At 37.6% G+C, this 9,071-nt stretch overlaps 1 protein-coding gene across 1 annotated transcript in view; it reads left to right on the top strand.

Moving 5' to 3' along the window:
* Positions 1-1,927: 1,927 nt before the first annotated feature.
* LOC107553225 (plasma membrane calcium-transporting ATPase 1-like) overlaps positions 1,928-9,071 on the top strand; it is a 157,055-nt gene continuing 149,911 nt past the window's right edge. The window contains exon 1 of the mRNA XM_016235425.1: positions 1,928-2,533. The gene's annotated coding sequence lies outside the window, so the exon portion shown is untranslated. The remainder of the gene's footprint in view (positions 2,534-9,071) is intronic.

Here is a 9,071-nt window from a genome sequence, read left to right on the forward strand (position 1 = left end):
TACAGCTTTTCTATGTAAACTAAACAGTGGCAATTGCACTATAATTGTGAAACTCATAAGGCCTCAGCCTCATTATAAATGCTACAGTTACAGAACCGTCCAAGGAATAAAAACATCTATGAATCTCAAAAGACATGGTGCAGTCACCCTTTCAAGAGTATGCAATAATGACAGAATTATAGGTAACCATGGCTACCAAACAGTAATGGGCCACCTGTGGGCTACTGGTTCAGTGAGGAAGCCAGAATGAGCTTAGTTTCAAAACACTGATGAGATTGGATGTCTGGATATAATAGAAATGCTGTTTGTTCACCACTATGTAGGCCTATTTGACTACACTTCTCTTGTATCATGTTACAATTCTGTTATCATGCCCTTAGTCACCAAAAAAAAAAAAACAGGGGAGAAAACTTCGTTTACAGTCAATCCCAAGTAGTTTGAGCAGCTGCCAAATAGGTCTCTCCAATGCCCCAAACCATGTTGAAATAGACTAAAATCCAAAATATGATTTTAGTTCTTCTTCTTTTGCATTTATATTTATTGGACATTGGCAACCCAACTTAAGATGCATTTCCGCCACCTAATGGACTGGAGTGATGTCAATGTTGGTTGCTAAATAAGGACTACAATTGCCGTCTGACTTGTCAAGCACATAAACACGCATCCTTGTGGTAGTTGTAGTACTTCAGTAGAAACTTGTTGCAAACTTATTTTTTCAATAAATACGTCTGTACAATTCACATTTGAAGTAGGCTATGCCGCTAATTTACGTTCCACACAAAAAAAAAAACGAGAAAGGAATAAAAACATCTATGAATCTCAAAAGACATGGTGCAGTCACCCTTTCAAGAGTATGCAATAATGACAGAATTATAGGTAACCATGGCTACCAAACAGTAATGGGCCACCTGTGGGCTACTGGTTCAGTGAGGAAGCCAGAATGAGCTTAGTTTCAAAACACTGATGAGATTGGATGTCTGGATATAATAGAAATGCTGTTTGTTCACCACTATGTAGGCCTATTTGACTACACTTCTCTTGTATCATGTTACAATTCTGTTATCATGCCCTTAGTCACCAAAAAAAAAAAAAAACTGGGGAGAAAACTTAGTTTACAGTCAATCCCAAGTAGTTTGAGCAGCTGCCAAATAGGTCTCTCCAATGCCCCAAACCATGTTGAAATAGACTAAAATCCAAAATATGATTTTAGTTCTTCTTCTTTTGCATTTATATTTATTGGACATTGGCAACCCAACTTAAAATGCATTTCCGCCACCTAATGGACTGGAGTGATGTCAATTTTGGTTGCTAAATAAGGACTACAATTGCCGTCTGACTTGTCAAGCACATAAACACGCATCCTTGTGGTAGTTGTAGTACTTCAGTAGAAACTTGTTGCAAACTTATTTTTTCAATAAATACGTCTGTACAATTCACATTTGAAGTAGGCTATGCCGCTAATTTACGTTCCACACAAAAAAAAAAACGAGAAAGTGTCTTTAAGTAGCATCAACCACAAAACTTTATTTTTAATCATAAACCCAAAACCGCTATAAAACTCGAAATAATATAAAAATAAATAAAAGTTGCTGGCTGGAAAATGCTAAATCTCTTCTGATTTCCAGGACTACAAATTAAACAGCTCTATTTAGCGACACCGCTGGCTTTATGAGTAAAATCAGGGTCTTTTCCAACCATCTGTAAATATTCTAATCGTGTAAAAATATCCCTGTTCCACACCACGGCGTCCATAGTTACACATCTGGCTTTATAATTGACCCTGTCTAGCAACTCGAGGTGGTAGGAATTCAGTATCTGACCATTCATTTGCTTCAATGTTCCTTATGATCCACCTTAAATGACTGATCCCACACAAGTCCCTCCCTCTCCGCCGCAGCTCTCCCAGCCCTCAGACTGAGTCTTGATCTTCCCTCTTTCGATTTCCAGCCACGGCAACCAGTGATTTAAACTGTCTTTTTCGTTGCGCGGTGAAAGGTTGCGTTTATCCGCGCAACAAATAGAGCAGTTAACACGTAGAAAACAAGACTGAAAACCAAACCAAACTTGGATCTGTTGCGTTTGCGTTCCGTAACCAAAGCGGAACATTCCTCAATCTCTCTTGTGATTATTTCCTCTTTTCTCTGGACGAGAAAAAGCTGTTGGATTGGTTCGAGCAGACGGGCTTCTTACTTCTCAGCGGCGTGATATTAGAAGTTTATACACGTTTTTAGCCTAAACGCGGAGGTCACATTCTACATGTAGGAAAAGCGACTAATTCCATCCTGCTGGTTGACTGGCACCAATTCTAAAGTTAGTTTCCAGATGCAGAGTAAACAAACACGGGTTGCAAGCGAAGAAAGACATTGCCTACCCGCGCAAGCGTTTACTTAGAGACGTTTTGCGTCTTTCTTCATTGGGAGTTTTGAGGAGAAGGCTTGTTTTTGAGGAGCAGAGCTTGTTTCTCGGTGCACTGAATGAGGAGGAACGTCCCATGTGCGGCTTTCACTCTTTCTGACAACCCTTCAGACCCAAGGTAGGTTTATTTTTCCTGTTCTATTCTACTCATGTCCTTCACTTTGATTTTCTTATCCACAGGTGTGCGCCTGCATGTTCCATCTTGTTCCTCAGAGCCGCGCCGTATTTGCTCACGAGACGTGTTTCTGCAGTGAGCAATTTAATCGTTTACAGATATTACACTAGTTCAACTGTGAAAATAGCTTTTTTTTGGTATCCCAGTAACGTCTCAATTTCATGTGAACGCTACGCTTATCGTTCTTGATTGTATTTATGTGTGTATGTATTAGCGTATTTTAGTGCCATTTCATCATTTCTGTCAGTGCAGTCATATTACGTTGAGGTCTGCACGTTCTCCACTACTGGCTACTAGGGTCTTTTAATGGGCAGAAATAAACTGGTACATTTCACGTGAAGAGAAATGAAGAAGACTGCTGATTGATAAAGAGGTAATCAGTCGATCCCTCTGACGTCACCCCCTTGGGTAAAGTGCACCGCGCCTCTCTCGCGCCTCTCTCGCGCCTCTCTGGGTGTGTCCTCGCGCTATTGCGTCGAAGGGGAAACCCTGCAATTTGTTCCCCGTGAGGAGCTTCGATTCTCTGTCCTGTGAGGAGAACAAAACCTGCCCAGTTGTGTCAGAAAGAGAAGAACACGAGGCACATCGGCTTTCTGGTTTGTGTTATGTTAAAGTACGAATGTTAAATGAAGATTCGTTTGCGATATTGACGGTTTGAAGATCTCCGTCACCGTCTTGTGATCGTTAGCCTCAGCGGCCTGAGGAGACGATAAAAAGGTGACATAAGTCGTGACAAATGGCTTTAAAATACGATATAAGCTCCCCCCCCTCATTACAACAGTTTTTAATATTAAAGAGGTAGTAATTCAGCTAAAAATGAACGTTTAGCAGAACGCCTCAGTTACTATTGACTTCTATTGTATGTTTTCCTATACAATGAGAGTGAATGGGAGGCTGTCATTCTGACAAACACCCTTTGTGTTTCACAGAAGAACATTAGTCAAACAGGTTTTACACAACAACATTGTAAAATTATTTCATTTTTGGATGAGCTATTCGCTATGTACATGGTACTCTCGTGAAGGCCATTTGAGGACTTCAGACCCTCTAAAGGTCAGGTTATGTTTATTGTTTTTAGGTTTAAATTTGTTTCCCTCTGGCAAAAATGTTATCTTGATGTTTTGGAGGGCTGGATAGTCCCGTGAGACAAATCATAGCAGGTTAGTTTGTTTACCATGTCACATTCACAAAGTCTCCTTGTGTGGAAACTGGAAAGCCACCTTATTGTTTTAAGGCCCACAGGGGATGTTCACAAGCTAATCTTTTGCTGGTGTGAGGATGATTTATTTTGTGGAAATTTAGGAGAGATGTTTAGTATGCCCACAAAATAATCAGAAGAGAAAGGCCAGTCCTTATGAAATACGCTGTGATCACATTTAAGCCTATCCCTGCAGATCCACCATAATCCAGGAGAATCCATCCCATGGCTGGAGGATTGTTGTTAACCAAATGAGAGTGATTGAAACTCACTGAGATCACTGGTCATCTGATAGATTAGCAAACAGTACGCTCTTTACGTGTTTAAATGTGGGAGAGCGGTATGCACAAATACTGTTCGTTTATTAGTAAATCTTTTTCTCGAGGACATCAGTAAGCAGATATCACAGCCGAACAACCTCTTGTGTATGCGTTCATGTGTGTGGGTGTGCTTGTGCATGCTTTAAACTTTACATAACCTGTAGGGTGGGGGTGTTTGGAGCTATCAAGAAGTTTTCTTCTCTAGTTATTACTCCAGCCGACTGGTGCAATTTATTGTTGTGCATATCAAGCTGTGTTTACCCTGCAGAGCATCTGTTCCTTCGAATTAGGGGAGAATTGTACTGTTCAGCCTCCCTCCTCAGACATGGGTGATGGTAGTAATGTCAGCCTATACCGTGACTCAGGTCTCAGTGGTGTGACTACTAGCTATAAATGGGGTAGCTATATCTACTAGCTCAGACTGTTGTTAAAAATATGACTAGAGGCACTTAATGAGCAGTGGGGGATTGTTTAGCGTGAAACAGTGTGGGGGATGCACCTGTTGAATTGGGCTAAAATGGAAAATAAGGCCTTCGTTAGTGGAAGTAGAAGATCCTGCATGCTGTCGCATAAAGATAAAATTTCAGGTGAATCTCATCAAAACGTGCTCTGGTATCATTTCATTGAAAAAGCTGGAGAAATAAGTTGCATTTAGAAATTTGTCTAAAGGAAATTAAGCCTAATTTTGGGACCCTCAAAACATTTTGCATTTTGACATTGTCTGATTACAAGTAAAAATTTTTTTTTACTGTACACTTTTTTTCTTTTTTAAATCAGCATACGTTTCTGTATTATGGTAATGAGGATAGCAGGAGGTGCTTTAAAGTCAGATGTTGTGAATGTGATCGTCTTCCATATTGTGATGTATATCCAAATAAAACGGCTTTTTGAACGATAAAAAAATGTATGGCAGGGCTTGGTTTTGTCCATTGGGAATTGATTGGATTGTTGTTTGCTAATTGCTGTGATCTCATGTGAGTGGTAGATTGCTGGAGAGGATAAATTATTGTCCCATTTTTGCAACAGTGTAAACATCATCGAAGTGAATGAAAGTGGGGGGGGGGTGTTTTTTATATTTATTAAAGATTACGAAGTCACGTGAATAAATAATGAAGGAAGGAATTTTCGACCAGAAATGTTCATTCCTCTTGATTATGGGTTAAAGAGCAGGTCATATGGGTTTTCGGAAAATATTTTTTTTGCACGTTTGTAATGTAGCAATCTTTCAATGTAAACAGTCTGCAAAGTTGTTAATCAAAAAAAGTGCATGATGATTAAATATTTTGTCAGGGGTGCACATAAGTTTTTCAGCCTGGTTCTAATATGAGAACCTGGAGATTTGGTTTGGTCCTCATACGGCGGCACATGGTGTGACCCATCAAATATAACTATAAAAAATAAATTAATAATAGTAATACTATTATTGCACTTTATTTAGTAAAAAAAAAATAAATAAAATAAACTAAATAATAAAGTGTGATAATACTATTTTATTTTAAAATAAAAAGGGAGTATTGTATACAAACTAGGGATGCACCGATATGAAAATTTTGGCCGATACCGATAACCGATTATTCTTTATTTTTGAAAGCCGATAACCGATATGTTGGCCGATAAATCTATATCCAAATTGTTATATACTTTTTGAGAGCCTGATTACAAAAAAGGTCTCATCATTAAAAGCCACATCCCAAACACTTCAACATAAGCAGCCTAGTTTGAACGGTGTACGTTTTAAAAATATTTTTACTCTCCCATTACCAAATTTAGTCATAAAAAAGTCTTACAAATAAATAAAATTATGCATAAATAATGCAAACAAGTCACTGGACATCATTACACGTGTAAAGAATCAAAATGAATGCGCCATAGATCAATAAAACGGAATAGCCTCTGCACGGACAATAATTAAATGATTTTAATTACTAAACCATATTGTTGATGAAAATAATAAGAGAACAATACAAGTGGTTGTTGTTATTAATAATATATCAATGATTTTGAAAAAGTAACAAATTAATACCACTGTTTTAAATAGCAGCCGTTGAGCTGCGCGTGCTGAAGCTGAAGAGCTGAATGAACATGGTAAACTGAAGCGTTTTGCTGGCAGCTTATTTAACTCAAGGAAATGCATCCTGAGATTAATATTAATACAACATAAACATAATATTACAACTTATATATGTACAAAATTATGCAGTTATTGCGTGCTATAGTCAGAATGTGTGATCCTGTTGTGGATGCGCTCTTCCCATAACAACGCGCTGAAACATGGCAACTAAACCCAAAGAATTCACAACGTTTTATTATAATAATGTTCTCATTAGAATGTTATATACACGACATTCCCAATCATAGTTATTAATGTTGTGCACTGCTGTTTGGGCTGCGTGTGCTGAGCTAAAGATGATCACTGGTAAACTGAAGCGCTCTTTTAACTTAACCAAACGCATTCTATATGAGATAAATCAGATATACATCAAATAAACACAATATTACAATGTACAATTGCACAAAAGGCTGCAAACGAACAGCGCGCATCTGAAGTGTCTCTGAAGGAAATAATGCATTATTTATCGGCTTTAAGATATCGGCCAAATTTTCTTATCAGGCCGATACCGATAACAGAAAAAATGAGCCGATATGGGCCGATACCGATATGGTGGCCGATATATCGTGCATCCCTAATACAAACACAATTATTTTATAGTAAACTTAAAAATAAAATGCTAAATATTTTTTATTATGTTTATTATTATTTTAATTTGAAGCTTAATTATTTTTTAATTTGAATTATTTGAATTTTTCATTTTCAAACTTAAAATCAGCAAGCTTTTATTTTGGCGGGTTGCCGGCAAGTAAGTATATGCGCTTCCGGGTGTAACGCTGCCGATTGTCACAGTTTTGCGTTGTGCTTTGAAAACGTTAGCCTAGGTTTATGCTTTCAGTTTGAATAGAAATCTTATACAGTACAGTTTGTCGATCTAAAATGGTAATTGTTCATTAACAGCTGTCAACCATGTCAGTACGCAAACGCACGCTCTGAACTAATTTACACAGCGCATTTCTTGTTTTGGTCGTGCATGCGGGCTTGCGGACCATTTATGTGCACCCCTGGATATTGTCTCTCAAAAGAAAGAGTCGACTCTGAACCGCCTTAACGAGCTGTCATATTTTCTAATCTTCTGCCTGATACCTATATACATCACAGGGTAACACATTTGCATTATCCCCGCCTGCCCGCGAAATACGAACACTCTGACCTGCCCACAAACACCTCTGCTAGTTAGTGTGTTTACATCATGACGAGAAGCACTGTGTTTTCAGCCTCACTGGACATTCTAACAGAGTTCCTGCACGTGCACCTCATTTCAATAATAATGAATGCAATAAAACTGCTGTCACATCACGTAAAGTACCACATACAAAGTTTAAACTTACCACTGAGAAACGTCCTGATCAAGTCATGCTTACGATGGAGTTTCTGGTTGAGCAACTGCATCGGTATCATCCTCGGACTCGGGCTCGAATTGATAAGGTTATATTGATGCCTTTTTTGTAACCTTATAGCATCTTTGTTTACAAGTAACCCTCCGGAGCAAAACATTTATTATGGTAATGGGCGTTTCCGACACTCATTATATACGGAAAGACCAATCACAGACTTGGCCAGCTGGAAGGAAGGAGTTTACAGACCTTAAGCTCAGAACAGCTTTGAACGAATCGTTTCGAAATCATTGAAAAATGATTAATATTAAATGTATGGTTTGAGAAAATTACAATGTTTTCTGACCTTAGATGCATTTAAACCTGTTGTAGGGGACTCCAACACAATATTAGGACACTTTAAAATACCATATAACCTGCTCTTTAATAAGTGAATCATACAAAATGTCTTTAGAACATGTCCAGATCATATTTTAACTTTTATTTAAAGCAGGCCACCAAATGAGATTTTGAATGAATGTATGTAGTAATATATCCTTGGCAGAGCAATATAACCAATGTTTTTTTTCCTTAGCTGTTTCTGAACAATTAAGGCAGACACTCAGTTGCCGTTCTATTACACATTAACATTATCTTGCTTCAAAAAAAGTTGTTTCCTGCATGCTGCTCTTTCATTCTGTGCCAGCCCAGCAGTATGTTACACAGATTTCTTTCACATTGTTTGCCCTGTAGTTTGCTTTTATTTAGGACATTAGCACTGCTAAATAGGAGAACATTTGTACCAGGGTTAAGTGTGGCAGTGTAATGATTACAGCGGTCAGGTGATTCTTAGCATCTGTGTGTTGTTTTCCTCTCCTTTGTCAGATGGCGTGGTGTGCATTAGAGCTGCACGATTCTGGATAAATTGAGAATCACGATTTCTTTTGTCTCAAATAGAGATCACGATTCTCCCACGATTCTGAACTAAACAAAATAATGTGTGTCAAAATATTATTGCTGCAGTCTATTTAAAAGTGTTTAATTAATTTGAATGAATTATTAAACATTTTAATATACACTACCAGCCAAAAGATTTTGAACTGTAAAATTTTTTATGTTTTTTAAAGAATTCTCTTCTGCTCACCAAGCCTGCATTTATTTGATACAAAATACAGCAAAAGCAGTAATACTGTGAAATATTTGTACTATTTAAAATAACTGCTTTCTATTTGAATATATTTTAAAATGTAATTTATTCCTGTAATCAAAGATGAATTTTGAGCATCATTACTCCAATCTTCAGAGTCACATGATCCTTCAGAAATCATTCTAATATGCTGACTTGCTGTTCAAGAAAATGTTATTATTATTATCAATATTTAAAACACTTGAGTAAATTTTTTCAGGATTCTTTGATGAATAGAAAGATCAGCATTCATTTGAAATAAAAAGCTTTTGCAACATTATAACACTCTACCATTCAAAAGCTTGGAGTCAGTATTTTTTTTTGGGGGGGGGGGGGGCATGTACAAATTAA

Source organism: Sinocyclocheilus grahami, unplaced genomic scaffold, assembly GCF_001515645.1.
Source record: "Sinocyclocheilus grahami isolate Dianchi unplaced genomic scaffold, SAMN03320097.WGS_v1.1 scaffold2.1, whole genome shotgun sequence".
Taxonomy (NCBI): domain Eukaryota; kingdom Metazoa; phylum Chordata; class Actinopteri; order Cypriniformes; family Cyprinidae; genus Sinocyclocheilus; species Sinocyclocheilus grahami.